This window comes from Dermacentor albipictus, chromosome 10, assembly GCF_038994185.2.
Source record: "Dermacentor albipictus isolate Rhodes 1998 colony chromosome 10, USDA_Dalb.pri_finalv2, whole genome shotgun sequence".
Classification (NCBI taxonomy): Eukaryota; Metazoa; Arthropoda; class Arachnida; order Ixodida; family Ixodidae; genus Dermacentor; species Dermacentor albipictus.
Window position 1 is genome coordinate 61,943,208 of NC_091830.1, and position 15,436 is coordinate 61,958,643.

Here is a 15,436-nt window from a genome sequence, read left to right on the forward strand (position 1 = left end):
ATGTCCACACCATCAGCCGAACCAAGGCGCAGCCAAGGGTATTGCTTTCGCAGTCTTCCAGGCTTAACCAAGCTAAGCCTTCAGCCATTTTTTTTATTCCAGGCCTTACCACAATCAACAACCTGCACGCCTTCGCGGAGCGTTATTAGGACCACGCGAGTCTGCAATCGTGCATGCTTGCGCGAGAAAGGAACAGTGGCTGCAGACGTCTCTCGCCCATGCAGAAGACCCGCCATAGCGTTGGCCATCTGACGTCTGCTCCGAGTCTCTTGGGATGGCGCTTCGAAATGCAGGAGACAAATGCGTCACCGAAGGAGCGCGTTCCTCCACGTATGGTGCGGCACCGCGGAAAGACGAGCGCTCGAGCCATGCATATTGCACGAAGCGGAATATGGAAGCGGCATCTCGGCTACGTCCCGCGAGCGCCGGGTCTTGCAAGCTCTCCGCCGCTGGCGGACGTGTGTGTACATAGGCCGGCATGCGTTGCGTGACTCTTTAACTACCTCCGCTAGAGGCCGAAAGCTCTCTCGGACTCCGACTGCGCGCTTACGCGGGGATGGTTGAATGCGAGTTGCGACGTTTATAGCGCGAAGGAAGAGGGAGGGAGATAAACGGTCGCAGAGGGAATCGGACTGCGGCTAAATGTTCGGGCTTCGAGTCGGCGATCACGTGGTGGTGGTGGTGGTCGTCGTAGTTTGTAGCGTCGCTACACAGAGAGGGCCGGTCTGGCCGCGCACGAGTACGCGCGCGCTGGAAACTCGCGGTCGTCGCGGCACAGCTACGGGGCTTGCGCACCAACGCGCGCTTCTCCGTGCGAGCTCTGTTCCTCCGCGTCGTTATCCTGGCCCGCTGCTCAGTTATTTACGCCGCGCCGTATTCCTCGAGTCTGCAAGCGCATGCAAGCGCAGGCCCGTAACGTTCGCCGGCAGCCCGAGTTCCGAGCCTGCCTTTTGGGCCGCCGGCAACTTGAGTACGCCTGCATCGAGCGGGGTTCGTGTGTGCGTCTCTCTCTCTGCATGCGCGCCAAGGCCTGGTTACTGCAGCGGGGGCGGTTTCTTCTGTAGCTAAGTGTGGAGATATGATCGCGCAGCGCGCGCCGTGGAAGGTATACGGAAAGCGGTGGGGGGAGGGGCGGTGAGAGGGGTTCAAGCCCCCCTTATCTCTTGCATCCCTGCCGCTGTGCGTGGCTTGCTGCCAGCGCCGCTGGTCCTCGTCGTCGTAAATATTTCGGTGGACCGGAGCCGCCGCGAACGTGCAAGCGCCCCCCGGCGCGCGCATTAGAGATTCGCGCCCGCTTCGCTGCGTCCTCGCGTTTCGACCTGCCTTGCGGTTGGCTGGTCAGCGCGTGCCCGACTTCGCTTTCGCTGCATCGTCGGCGCCCTCCCCAAGCTCCGCTGCTACCGAACGACGCCGTTTCCTTGTATTTGTTTCTTTTATTTTTCGTCTTCGTTTTTCTGCAACTTTTCGTTTTCTCGGCCGTCCCCTATGTTCCCGCGCCGTTCACTGAGCGTCGGTTTGTTCGCCTCGTTATTTCGCGGCTTTCCCTGCTCTGACGTCACCCGTTCGGTCGCACGAGCTTGCGCACCGGCGAGGGGCGTTATTAGTTTCCCTCGGCCCGCGCGTGTCGGCAGTTGGGAATTATTCGGACGCTGGCTGTAATTAGCGCCGCGGGACTCGAGGTCGTATACGCGGCTGAGCTAAGCAAGGGGCGTATTTTGCGTCGGAACATACGCTTCTCGCTACTAACCGGCGCCAAAAAGATACAAAAGGTTTTGGCCTTATCTGGCGAATGTGTCTCCGCCCCATTTGGACGTAGCCCGGTGTATCGCGTAATACCGGTAGCCGCCTGCGGCGCCACTGGCGTCTGGTCAGGTTAGAGTTAGCGCGTTTTGTTGTTTAGACTGCCGGGCAAATGGGTGACCTTACGCTTTTTCGCACGTTGAGCATATGACGTTAGCGGGCCGCTTCCTTTTTGCATTCCGGCCTTCTTATTGGCGCCGGCGGGGGGAAATGTAACTGGTACATTTTACAGTATGCTGCGCTCCTAATGGAAACTACTAATTAGCGTTCAAAGCGACATTGCTAACGAAGAAGGGTAATACAGTAGCGCAGAAAACGAGGACGAGTGACTGACGCTTGATCCTGCCTGCTCGGTTTGGCCTCGTTTCCTGCGCTTCTGTATTACCCTTCTTCGTTACGACTGACCTCACCCGAGAGACTTTTACTAAGGAACATAACAAGCACGTATCGAACTTCATTGAAACAAAAAAATGGAATACATGATGTTACACTTTAAGTAGACCTATGTTGATTACGGTGCGTGCCTCAGTGTTAAAACCGAGCTGTGGTTATTTCCGAAATGCTAATTTTGTGCTGTGTTTATTAGTGGACGATACTGTACTTGATGCATATAGTGCTTCGCAATAGGAATCAACCGGTATGAAACGATAAACAGACAACAGGCGAAACGGCCTAGAGCCGTCAGCCTCACCTCCGTTCCCCTCGCCTATATTTTTTTCCCTATAAATCTTTCCCCCTAGTTGACTTATTTGAAAGGGCGGAGAAGAAACCGGCCAAGGCTTCATCAAAAATGTTATAGAAGGAAGGAAAAGTGTGCAAGTGCTCTGTCGAAATTACCTCACTCGCATGCTTAAATGCGCGCCAACTCGTTGGAATATACGAGACGGATATATCGCGAGTGATATATTTCACCTTCTGAAATGAAGCCGAGACTTTATCGTCGCGCGCCGATGCGTAGCGAAGGAGCTGGGAGGGGGGGGGAGGGAGGGGGCGGGTTCGTTTTCGGGGTATAGATTGCGCGGGCGGTTGGGAAACTTACAGCATTGCCGCTCCTTGCTGTTGGAGATTGCGCCACGCACCTGATGCATTGCTTTGGATTAGCATGCGCATATTTCGCCCTGCCGATGGGCGGCGTTTTGCTCTTTTTCTTGCCTTCTTTTTGTGTTTACGATGTAATCGAGGATCTCTTAAAAGAACGGGCTTTCCCGTTGGCTGCGCCCGATATTGATGCCACCCTATAGACGTCGTAATTAAATGGTGCCCCCCGCGGACGCCGTGCTTGCGCCATGCGCCGTTGAACGTGCAAGTATGGTGATTTCATGTGGCCGTGCGCCCGCGCGCGCGTGTGTGTGTGTGTGTGTGTGTGTGTGTGTGTGTGTGTGTGTGTGTGTGTGTGTGTGTGTGTGTGTGTGTGTGTGTGTGTGTGTGTGTGTGTGTGTGTGTGTGTAGTATTTGCGAGCCCTAAGCTGAACGGCTGGAAAAGCTTGACGGAGTATTTGCGCAAGGTGTGTCAGTGGTCGCTATTTTGTTCTGTCGTCTGCTTCTGAGCACTAGCTTCTGGGTTAGATTCCTGGCCACGGCGGACGCAAAAGCCCCCTGTATACACACCACACCTTGCGTGTGCTTTCAGGGGAGCTCACGCAGTCCTCACTCTGCTCTAACTTCGCTTTTCGCGAAGCTTGGTCGAAGCGCGCCACTCGTGACAAGAGCTGAGTTTATCTTACCACCAGGATTAGATAGTTTAAAATGGTTTCTTGTATTTAAAGGTAAACACGGTGTCTGCGTTTATGTTCAATGCAGGGTACGGGCGCTGCGAATTGCATTCTTGGGAGTTTCGCGGATCAACTTCTCCGGAAACCCTGTGCCGGAGATGCTCCTCACATTGGTGCGCTTTCACTTGCCGAAGCTTAAGGTTGCGTAACGCAACGTTCGATGACCAAAACACCGCATGAGTGACCGACCGGGTCCCCGCGCGCTCTTTGCTTCGCGAACGATATGGGCGTGCTCGTGTCCGCTTGCGAGGTTAGGTACGTATACGGCCGAACGAAAACGTCGAAACGGACGTCCTCGTTATGAAGGGCTCTCAGGCCAGTCCGGCGAGGCTTCGGCTTTCAGCCCTAGCTGACACTGGCGTGTCTAGTTTTAATGGAAGCAGACGGCGCACTGGTTGCTGCTAAAGCATGGCCTAATGACCTAGCCCGCGTCTGCCCCCCCCCCCCCCTCCCTACCCCTTCCTTCCGCTCAACGGTGCGTAAAGCCTGTTCGTTGCGTCATGTCGAAGATCTCCGCTCTCCTGTGGCTGCTTGCCCCGCAGAGGAGATGCAGGAAAAAAAAAAGAAAGCTTAGCAACCGGTGTTGCTTAGTTAAAGGACCGGCCGCGCCCGCTTCGCTGCGTTTCCTATCTTTCCTGCTCTCTCTCTCTCTCTCTCTCTCTCTGTAGGCGTGCCTTCGCGTGCGTGCTTGCATGAATGCTGGGGGAGCGCATATTGGAAGGGAAGGGGGAGCTGCGCTGTTGTCCTCCATCTTTTATGACGTCCCGTCTCGCAGCTGTAAGTTTCACTTTACTCGCCATGCACTTAGACGGGGCGGGACTGCGCCGGGCGGCTGTGATGCTAGTGTTGAGGCGACCCGCGGTGTTTCGCTTCCGGTACCGCATTGCGCCTTCGGCCTTTGGACATCGCTTCACGCAGGTTTACGGTTGTCTTATTTTAGGGCAGATTTGTAGTTTGCTTGCTTGTTTGTCTGCAACGGACGTGTAGCCCTTCGAATATGCGGCTTAAACTTTTGACGTTGCTTAGAGTTTCACACGCCATTCTTTCTCACTTTTCTTACTTTGTGGCTCAAAGTTTTCTCTTTCTTCCTTTCGTTCTTTATTTCTTTTTTTTTTGCGTGACGTAATCCCGCCGCTTGGCCTCTGAGAACTCGGGCGCCGAAGGACTTGTCAAATTTATGCCTCGTTCGCTGTCATTCGCGGTGCGTTCTTTAGCAGCGTGTTAGCGAAATGAATAAACAAGCTGCAGACAAGCGGTTACTCCGGCTCCGTTCTAATTTGCTTCAACAGCAGCACTTTCTCACAACGGACGCACGCCCCGGCGTAAGTCATTGGTCATCACGTTACGCTGCATACCGCGAGGTCCTGGGTTCGCCTCTCGGCCGCATTCCGATGGAGGCGGAACGCGAGAACGTTCGTCTCGCGCGCGTCTTATGCACGTTCGACAAGTCGTCATCATCACCATCATCATCATAATCAGCCTGGTTACGCCCACTGCAGGGCAAATGCCTCTCCCATATTTCTCCAACAAGTTCGACAAGTAATGGACAAGCAATCCGCACAATGCGCTTTTGTAGCGCAGTGTCCGTCGTATTGTGTCTTTCTTTCGTCCCGTGGTCAGTTTTCCGCTACTCCGTTGCAACCACGGGCGATATTAGCTCTACGATGAAACGCGTCTCTCTTGGCTGCCGCATTTCTTTGAAATCTACGAAAGCACTTGTCCTTGTCTGTCTTCCTTGTGTCCGTGGTTTTATTTGGGCTAAGCTACTACCTCAAATATGGACGACCAACTAGGCCAACAGTCAACTCTTCTACGAAAGGGAGCCTGTGACACCGCCGAGTCGCACCCCCCCCCCCTTTCTTTCTTTTTTTCTTTTTTCCAGCCTTTGCCTCGCGGCAGTCGGGCTTTTCTCAGAGGGTTGGTGTGTGCGGACAGTGGGGCGTTTGGCGGTGTAGGGATAGTAGATGGGCCTGCCACCTATCGGCACCCAAGCAGTCCTGGCCCGGGGCTATCTCGTCACCGAGGAAGTACAGGGAAGTGGCAGAACAAAAATGGGGGCGGTGAGAGGAGGTGTCCTAAAAGAGAAAGAGGGAGACGGGGGTGAAAGGATGGAGAATGCGGCGCGGAAAGTGGAAATCGCTCCGAGCCATCGTCTTCGATCGCGCGGTGACTGTGGTGGCCAGTTCGCCACTCCAGTCGTTCCTGCGGGTGGAGCACCGTAGCGGCGAGCGCGGCAAACCGTCGGAGTGGACGTCGTCCGCCGTGCGTTCGAAAGGATCGGCGGCCGGTGGTATGCGGAAACTACGGGCGTAATTTGTTATCGCGTGAAGACGTTCATCTCCGCTTGCGGAAAGTGGCGCTAGCTGTGCAGTGGCGCCACCTCGTCGCGTCGAGTTGAACCACAATCTGCAAACACTATTTTGAAATGAGTGCTGATTTTCTTACTCAGTTTCAGCTGTATAACTAGTATAACGGAGGTGCGTGAAACTCTCTTTAAGTGGGGACTACTAGAGAGAAGATGAGAGCTCGTGGTTTTTGACACAGTATCGCTTAGTGACAGCTTGGGCGGTGCCCGCGCGAAATTCCCTTGTATCGTGCGTAATCGTAATCAATTCCCTTGTATGCGTGCGTATCCTTTGGAGCTACGTGCGACTACGATAAAGATTCGGTTGCCTTTCTGAATGTGCACTGTGGAGGTGCAGTGCGAGCAAACCTTTTTTTTTTAGGCGCGTAGCAAATTTTCGTTTGTTTTTGACTGTGTGAGAACGGTGGTTATATATAAAAACACCGGAACTTGTACCTCTCGCACACGTCGTCTGAATTGGAACAACGGACCACGCTTGCCGGAGAAGAAGAGCGGCGACACTCAGTCGACCCTGTCTGTGCAGGTGAACCGCGCTCGCAGCAGCAACCTACACGCATAGACAACGCGTGAGGGAGGGGGACTGGTGTCTGCTTTTGGAACAGCCACGCTCGGCGCTACGCCGTTCTCGCCGTATAACCAGGTATATATATATACGTGCTCGTGCGTCCCACCTCGCAAATCGTGTGCGGCTGCGCGTTCTTTCTCAGGCCGTCGTAATTTTCGTTTGTGCTGTGCCCGGGTTCAAAACGAGTTCGTCAGCTCGAACTGTTCGTAAACGCGTACGTATTGCGCGAGTCCATGTCCACGTTTGTCGTACTGCTGAGAGTTGCTGGCGAACGGCAGACGGCGCTCGCGAAGTTTGGCGAAGCCTTGGGAATTCGGGCCCACTTCCTGTGGAAAAAAAAGAAAAAAAAAAAAGCTCGCTTCACGGCGGCCGCATTTCGATGGAGGCGAAATGCGCAAAACACCCGTGTACTTAGATTTAGGTGCACGTTAATGAACCCCAGGCGGTGGTCCAAATTTCCGGAGTCCCCCCCCCCCCCTACTACGGCGTGCCTCATTATCAGATCGTGGTTTTAGTACGTAAAATCCCACAATTTAATTTTCAAACTCGCTTAATTGACGATTCCGCTGCAAAACAGGAATGGCTCGCGCATTCTCTCAGGCCATAAATAACGTCCCTGAGCGTTTCGGTTTGTACAGACCGTGAATGGCCCTTTTCTTTAGTACTGAGCATTGGCATTTTGAATAATTCCGATACTTTAACTAGCAGGATCGAACCGTGTATGATATATGACATCAAGGTCTGACGTTAAATACACACACGCGCAGACACGCACACACACACTTCATCACACTCCATCTCCTCATTCTTCGCAGTTGCTGATGATCACCATCATCCATCTCGTTGGTGTTTATTTCTCGTTTCTCGTTACTTCTCGTTGGTGTTTCGTTTTCTTCCTCCTTGTCGTCTGCTTTTATCCCACATTGCGCACGTTCGTCAATCGCGTTTCTGCGTTACGCGTGCCTACATACACGCGCGGAGATGTCTCGCAGCGAATTCGGCGGCTGCGTGCTTATCGGGTCGCTGCCACTCCGTCGAGTGAGGTTTGCCGCCGCCTCTATAGCTGCCGGCTAGACGGCGCTGCTGTAGCTGGCCCCTGGCGCAGATGCCGATTGACGACCGCCCCCGCGTTACCGCCGGCGGCCGAACGCTTTTTCTCTGCCGCCGGTCGCGAACAAAAGGGGGCGGCGGGTTACGCATCGGCGGATTGCGGCCGCGGTCGCGTCTCTGCTCTGGCACCTCCCGTCGAGGCTGGAAAGGGGTAATACGAATCACGCCCAGAAAAAGAAAGAAAAAAAAAAGGCTGCGCTGCAGTTGTGGTCTTCTTAATTAGCGTTAACGTTGGGAATGTTGGCAACAGATATGTGCGGCGCTGCCTTCTAGACACTTAGCTTGCTGTGAGTAGGTTAAAAAAAAAAACGCTGAGTCATTCTCTACGGGCAGTATTAATCGCAAGGGCGGAGAACGAGGGTCGAAGCTGCGAAAAATGCGAGTACACGGAAAAAAGGGACGTTTGTGTATGCGCGTATGCTGTTTTTTAGCCTGCTTACGCGTGGTGGTTAGCGATGGCTGCCTCGGTGCACAGTTTAAGCTCCCTGTCTACTGTCACGGTGCTTTGCGGTTTCTTAAGTACGTGTTTAGGCTTGGGAGAGGCGGTAGCTGTTGGTGATGCAGTTATATGTGCTAGCCAGATCTGCTTGGGGAGCTGCGCCGTGGGGGAACGTCGTCCAGTGTTTATAGGATTTCGGTGTCCAGTGTTTATAGGATTTCGGCGCGGGAAGCGTGGGCAGTGAATGATAGCGCTGCTGCTGTATGTTTGGCTTGTCTGGCTTGCGAAGCGCATACTACGCACGTAAGGCTTTTGCGTTTGTTTAGCTGAAGGCTTTGTTAATGCATCTATAAGTGAGCGTGTATATTCACGAATGGCTTTTGGAACTTCTGGTTGTTGCCCGTTGCCACTGTCCATCTGGCACGTATTCGTCACCCACCTTTTGCGCCGCAGTTATGTTTCCCCTTCCATTCCGACCGGACCTCGGTGCCACATCTGTCGTGTGCTTGGATTTCCGTGTCCGTGCTTAGAAATCGTTAGTGGTGAGATTCAATTCGGAGCACGCCGTTATATATGCCGCGCACCCGTAGCCATGGTTGTCGTTCTTGTGGCGTTAAAACCGTCAGTGACACGATTGCGTTGCTCGAATCGCGGTACATTGTGTCGAGTACACGCGCTCGAACCCTCCCCGCTCTCATTTCCGCCCTTTCGACAGCCCTTTGCAGCGTGGCGCCCTGCGTGGACTTGCTCTCTCTCTCTCTCTCTCTCTCATTCACACTCACACGCACACACGCACACGCACACACATTCTTTTTCTGTTGGCCGTTGCCTCTCTCTCTGCGTAGGGTACCCAATTCAGGCGCTGTTTTAGCATCCTTTCCTTCCTCCTCTTACTCAACGGTAGCAACAATGATCGGCGAATATGGGCAGTTAAAGGTCGCGCCTGTAATAACTGTGCCCTTCGTTTTTTTTCGGCTTTTCAGTCGCGATGGGCGGCTTTTACTATCTCCGTTTGCTAGAACTCGTTTCGACGCCTCGATTGGAATCTGTTCATTCGCCTCCGTCGCGATACGGTAACTGGTCCTCCTCACCGTCGCTCGTTTGAACTGCTTGTACCGTAGTCCCCCCTTCCCCCCCCCCCCCCCCCCGGCTGAACTGATGGACTGTCAAATCGCTCCGCGCTGCTGTTTTGCGTGAAGCCTCGCAGGTAGTACGTTCGATTCTTCACTTTCCTCACGTCCTCGTTGAAGCCTCGCAGGTCGTAAATGGAGTGTGAATGTCTGTGAAAAACAGCTCTGTTTGCCATCCCACGTTGCTTTGCTTCGCAGTTCGCGAGCTCCTTTTCTGCGTCTATTACGATTCGTCGACAGCCGAGGTCGTCTAATCTCTCGCTCTTTCTCTCTCTCTCTCTCTCTCTCTATGAGTGACATGAGGGAGAAATGTAGAAAAACGGGAGGGAAGAAGGAAGGGGGGGGGGGGGGGTAAGAACTGAAGCATTTTGCTTGCGTGTGCGCGCAGTATTAGTCCCACTTGACTGGCAAACGTTTTCACCACCTTTTCGATCGGGGCTCCGCTGTCGTCGACGTAATGACTCGTTGCAGCGTTTACCGGCGAACGCCCCTTCCCCCCCCTTTTTTTTCTTTTTTTTTCCTCGCTGTCTCTCGGAGCTAAACGAGCGAATAATAGTGCCTGTCGCCTCTTTACTTCTTTGTTGTTGTTTTTTATTTCTTTCTCCATTACTCTGCTCGCTAATGCAGTTCAATTTCTAGAACCTAATGGAGACCGCATATTACACCTTGCGCACTGGTGTTCCATAACTATCTTGTGTGTTTGCGCTCTTCGCGTAGTTTCTGTAGTCTACGCGCTCGTCACTTTTAAGCTGTCTCCATCTCGCGCTCACTGGCTGAAGAAAACTTTTTGTTTTCTTCTCGTTTATGTCACTTTTCTTCGTTGTCTGTTTAAGTGCGTTCCTTCCGTTTCTATTTCGAGCTCGTTGCACGAACTTTTTAGTTCCTGTATTGCGGAATTTACCTCAGGCCCTTCTAAATATATACATATATATATTTTTCTCGCTGACGCAAATTGCTCGTTTTTTTTTTTTTTGCTGTCTCGCCTATCCCGCCTAAATGCTGCTGGTCTTTCATTTGCTTGCTTCGTTCGATTAACTCCATTCCTCACCAGGTATTTCATTAAGTCGGTGCAGCAGCTTTTACTCGCAGAGAGCGAGAAAATGACTTGGTGAGGAAAATGAACTCGCCATCCCTCACCCCCCCCCCAAAAAAAAAAGAAAGAAAGGAGAAGGAAACTAGAGAGAGATGGGCAATTTTCTGGGTCTCTCCGCAGTATGGAGCACACACTGCGCAGTCTCGGGCTCTCTGTAATAGACGACCGAATGCGAAACTGTCGCGCGAGCGCTGACGACTCCCCGTAATGCGATTGCGCCTCTAGCTCATTGTCTTTCAGAATTGACATCACGGACGACGTTGAAACGAGTAGAGAATGTGCGCTTAAACTCCTTCTACCCCCAGGGTTGATTGAATTCTTTTGAAATGTAGTAATAATAATAAAAGACGGTCTGAGGAGCTAGACGAGAATCTGTTGTCATTAACGGGACGCTGAGTGGGCGTGCGCCTACAGCCCCCAAGGATTACGCTTGTCAGGAAGTAAAATAGGCGGGTCGGGTGGGGTGGGGTGCGGGGGCTTCTGGGAGCCCGGGGAGTGGCTTTAGCCCAATCGATTTTAAGTGCGTAACTTGTACATCCTCTTATTTTGCTCCCTCACACTCTATCACTATTTTCATTTACATTTTCTCCCGTCGATTTTTTTCTGTTGATCTTCTTTCTATAGGCGGACGGTAAGCTTGACGTAATTCTCAAAGCGCCCCGCCCCGGAGCCAATGACGCAGTTGAAATGGCCCGTGAATGCGACGCATTGTGTGCCTCGGTTTCTTATCTCTTTCGATCATTAGATTACGTTTACATACTTCCTCCGCTGATGGAGCCTGCGAGCTCGTTGCACAGTGCGCGCCGTTATCGCAGTGGCTGATTGTGCGCAAGGAATACCTGTTTGCAACTGGCGTGATTTAGGCGCCGGGAAAGAAAATTTAAAAAATCGCGAAGGAGACCGAATTTTGAAATGGTTCTCGCTACGCTGAGCGCGTCTCCACCGTCTCCTGTCCCAGAAACTGCCGTTCACATCTCGAACGGAGTCGGATCCGATGTGCGGTGCCTTCAATGTGCTCCGCTCCCCCCCCCTCCCCCCTCCCGAACGTTGCGCGCGAAATGTCGTCGCCGTGTAATGTTCCACAAATGTGGCGGCTTCGAGCGGCGCCAACTCGTTTTCAGGTTGTGCGCATTCAAGCATTTTTTTTTTTTTTCTAGGGGTGTCTCTATCGCATTGTCGGTTCCCTTGCTCGCTCTGTAGCGTGGGACCGTGGAAATGGGCTGCGCCGTTTCCGACGTCTTTTTTCCTTCTGTGCAAATGGGACGCCGACTGCTTGGCAACGCACGTATGCGGACTTTAGAGCGTCGAAATTCACTTGCGCGTTCGTTGAGAGGCGAGGAGCCGACAGCGCGTATGCGGAGGAAGTTCTGTGATGCTTCGTGAAATTTGGGAAGGGATCCTTGCCGCACCTTTCTATAATGAAACGGCAAAATCGTCATCCACCCGAGTCTAGCAGGAAGCCGTAATTCGGCAAAGCACCTTGAGGGTACATCAAATAAATAAATAAATAAATACAACCTTTTTTTTTCCTTCCGTCATTTTATCACTGCGATTTCATTCACGAATGGATGAGTGTGTCTTACAGTCCCAAAGTAAGACTCTTGGCAAGAGTGGTCTTCGTTGTCGGGGCCGGTGTTCATTCTGTCCGTGCACTTTTTCTTTTTCATTTTTCTCCCATCTTCTTGCACTTTTTTAACGTGCCACCTAAATTTAAGTTGCAAAGTTATTTCTGCCTTGCGGGCGTATCGGAAGGCGTCCACTCAGACCGGAACTGTAACCGGCGACGTCCTGCTCGTCACCAAAACGCGGGTCTTGTCGCCAGTGACCTTCACGGCAGCTATTTGTATGCAGCATATACAGCTGCCGTTACAAAAGTCTCCGAAAGGTTGCGATCCCGCAGAAGAAGCGGAATTTCATCGCTTTGGAAACTTTCGGCAAGGAGAGTTGACTGGTGAGCTAGTTGGATTTGCATAATTGAAGTAGGGAATACTTCAATTATGCGCGATAAAAACCAGAGACTCAGAAAGGTGGTTAATACAAGCGCAACACTCACAACTCTTCAATGGAAGGATATAATCGTACACACATATCCTCTTGTCACCCATGCCCGTACCAAGCAGAAAAGAAATAAAAGAAAACACAGGCGCATGCACATGAAAGGCGGTTGCTCGAGCAGTCAAATTCAGCGCCAAGTGATGAAATAGAAGGCTCATTTATACACCGATCTCTGTTCGTTCTTGATAAAGAAGGCGTCAAGTGCAAGCCTATAGAAGAGGCGTAGCCGCTCCTGTGAGACGCAGTTTGTAGCTTCTAACAGCCCCAGAAACAAACACGTGCAAGGACGTGCCCATAATTGTTACTTACAGCCACACCCTATGTACGGCCGCTAACTAGTTCTACTCAAATTGAGGACGGCGCAACGAGCTATGGAAAGAAGAATGATAGGTGTAACGTTAAGGGATAAGAAAAGAGCAGATTGGGTGAGGGAACAAACGCGAGTTAATGACATCTTAGTTGAAATCAAGAAAAAGAAATGGACATGGGCAGGACATGTAATGAGGAGGGAAGATAACCGATAATCATTAAGGGTTACGGACTGGATTCCAAGGGAAGGGAAGCGTAGCAGGGGACGGCAGAAAGTTAGGTGGGCGGATGAGATTAAGAAGTTTGCAGGGACGGCGTGGCCACAATTAGTACATGACCGGGGTTTTTGGAGAAATATGGGAGAGGCCTTTGCCCTGCAGTGGGCGTAACCAGGCTGATGATGATGATGACTTAAAAGGCCATGCGAACTGAACACCGTGTCGGCTGGCGTGCCACGCAGCGCGGGCACCGTGATAGGTGCGCTTGGCCATTTTGTCACTGTGCGCGTCATCGTTTGACGGCTGTGCAGTCGATCGTTTAACTTCACCGTGACGGCTCTGTAGGAGACTGCATGCAGATGCGGCAATCCGCCGGGACTATGAAAGCGTTGCGCAGGCGCCGTAAATGTAAATGAGCACGCGGCGTCGTTGCCGCCGGCGAAGCTCGCCTGTCAAACTCCGTTTTGGAGGAACGTGTTACTAATCTTTTATGCCTTGCATATTGCAATCAGTTCAGCCCTTGGGCGCGGCCGGGCAGCCACCATTGTGGGTATGAGCCATTGTTCATTGCTGCTCGTCTCATATGTGGGTCTATTCTCTTTTACGTTTGCTTTGTTTGTTATTAAGTTGCTTCTATTTTTATGCGTTGCATATTGCAATCACTCAGTTCAGCCCTTGGGCGCGGCCGGGCAGCCACCATTGACCTTTAGCGCAACCACGTGACGTGACGTCACGACAGCTGGAGGAAAAGCTGGGCCCCAACTCGCGCAATATGCAACGCATTCTTGGCTTAACCAAGCTAAGCCTGGCCATTTCTTTACTCGCGTCCCTAGCCGAGGAATGTTAACGTGCAGTGTCATCGCTTCGTTTTCAGAGCCTCCGATTTAGCGAGATCACCGACGGAGAGTTTTCAATAACGCCTCGCGCGGGTGTGTCAATCTTTGAAAGTTTGACTGTTTCGCCGCATTACGGTCGCCCGCGTTTGACATTGCGCGTATATAACTTCTAAACTCCTCGGAGTTGAGTTAAAAGTGAGCGACAGTGCCGGAGAGCGTGCGCGCGCGATCTCGCAGCGAACTGAGGAACAATAAAAGGGGCAGCGACGAGTCTCGATGGATCCTCGATAGAGCACGCTTTCACACTCTGCTTCCCTAACGAAGACAGCCGGGCGAGTCGCTGAAAACACTCATATATCGGGCGCGCTCTCTCCGTGAGTGGGCCGAGCGGAGAAAAAGCGAGTGGCGCGCACTTCGCTGACGTCTTAATTAAATACCAACCGTCGCCGCCCGTCGTCCCCTCTCTTCCGTTGCTTCCCGCGCCGCTCCGATTCGTCCCCGCTCCTCGAAGAAGACTCGAGCTATCGCGCGGCTTCTTCCGAGATCCGGCACCTTTAAAATGCGCGTTCTTCTTCTCATTCTTCTTCTCCCTTTTTTTTTTAAGAGCCTCCACGCCGCCATCTGGGTGTGTGTGTGCGCACCGCATGACCGGCCGTCTCTTTGAAGCCGCGTGCCAGGGTGTTTCGTGTCGTTTCCTCGGTTGCAGTCGGCTCGTCTAAAGCACACTCTTCTCCCGCAGTTTCCCGGAATTCCGTTTCTTCTCCCTTTTTCAATCTGTCCTTCTCTTTCCTCTCCCTTTTTCAATCTATACCCTCTCTCTCCTCTCTCTCTTTCTCTCTCACTCCTCTCTCTCTCTCTCTCTCTCTCTCAGGAGACACCTTGGAAGAAATGAGAGGCGTAGTCGTAGCGACGACTGCGTTAACGCTGGGGAAACGTTTCTTGCCACCCCCGCCTCTCCCCCCTCTCTCTCTATCTCTCTCTCTCTCGCTCGCTCTCTCTCCCTGGAAGCCCTGCTGCTGTACCGCTAAGTGAGAACCGCGGAGCGCCTGCGCTGCTGCGTTCAGCTTCTCCACGTGTCTTCCTCGCCGTCTCCTCCCCCTCCTCCGTCTCCCCACGGTCTCCCGAGTGGTATCGTCGCGATTTAGTGCTTTCATTAGGGAGGCTTCGTTCGCTCCGCGCCTCCCTAACGCCTCGCACAGTGCTAGCGCGTTGAGTCTGTATTAAACCCGCGGGCCTCGCCGCCGAAAAAAAAAAAAGAAAAGGACCCCTCCTTGTATCCACTCTCTGCTCTGGTTCGCTCTGTTTCCTGTGTCGTGTGTTTCGTCTTGCGCGTGGCTTTCTTCTGCTTCGTGATTTTTCGGAGGCTCTCGTGCGGTGCGCCTCTTTTGATTGCGGCCGTCTGAATTCTTTCATTTTAATCTAGGTACAGAAGGCACCCTAGCTCCCTTCCAGTCATCGCCATTAGTTTTTTTTTTCTTTTACGTAACATTCTCGCCTCTCTCTTCACTTTGATTCGGTCCTATTATGCAGCGTGTTCATTTCTCGTTCTGTTCTTGAGGGTCGTTAATGCGCAATTCCTGGCTTTCTTCTATTGTCTTCCCCCGTTTTTTTTTTTTTTCGTGGCTATTACGCGATATTCACTTGAATGTGTGTGCTGGCAGCCTGGATCGTCTCAATTCTTATTTCTTTTTCGCTTTTTTTTCAAGTATATATATTTTGGCTGACAGCGTGCTTTGCGACTTTA

The 15,436-nt window shown here is 52.4% G+C and overlaps 1 protein-coding gene across 6 annotated transcripts in view; it reads left to right on the plus strand.

Moving 5' to 3' along the window:
• LOC135917624 (CUGBP Elav-like family member 2) overlaps positions 1 to 15,436 on the plus strand; it is a 562,919-nt gene that overhangs the window by 207,536 nt on the left and 339,947 nt on the right. The window lies entirely within an intron of this gene.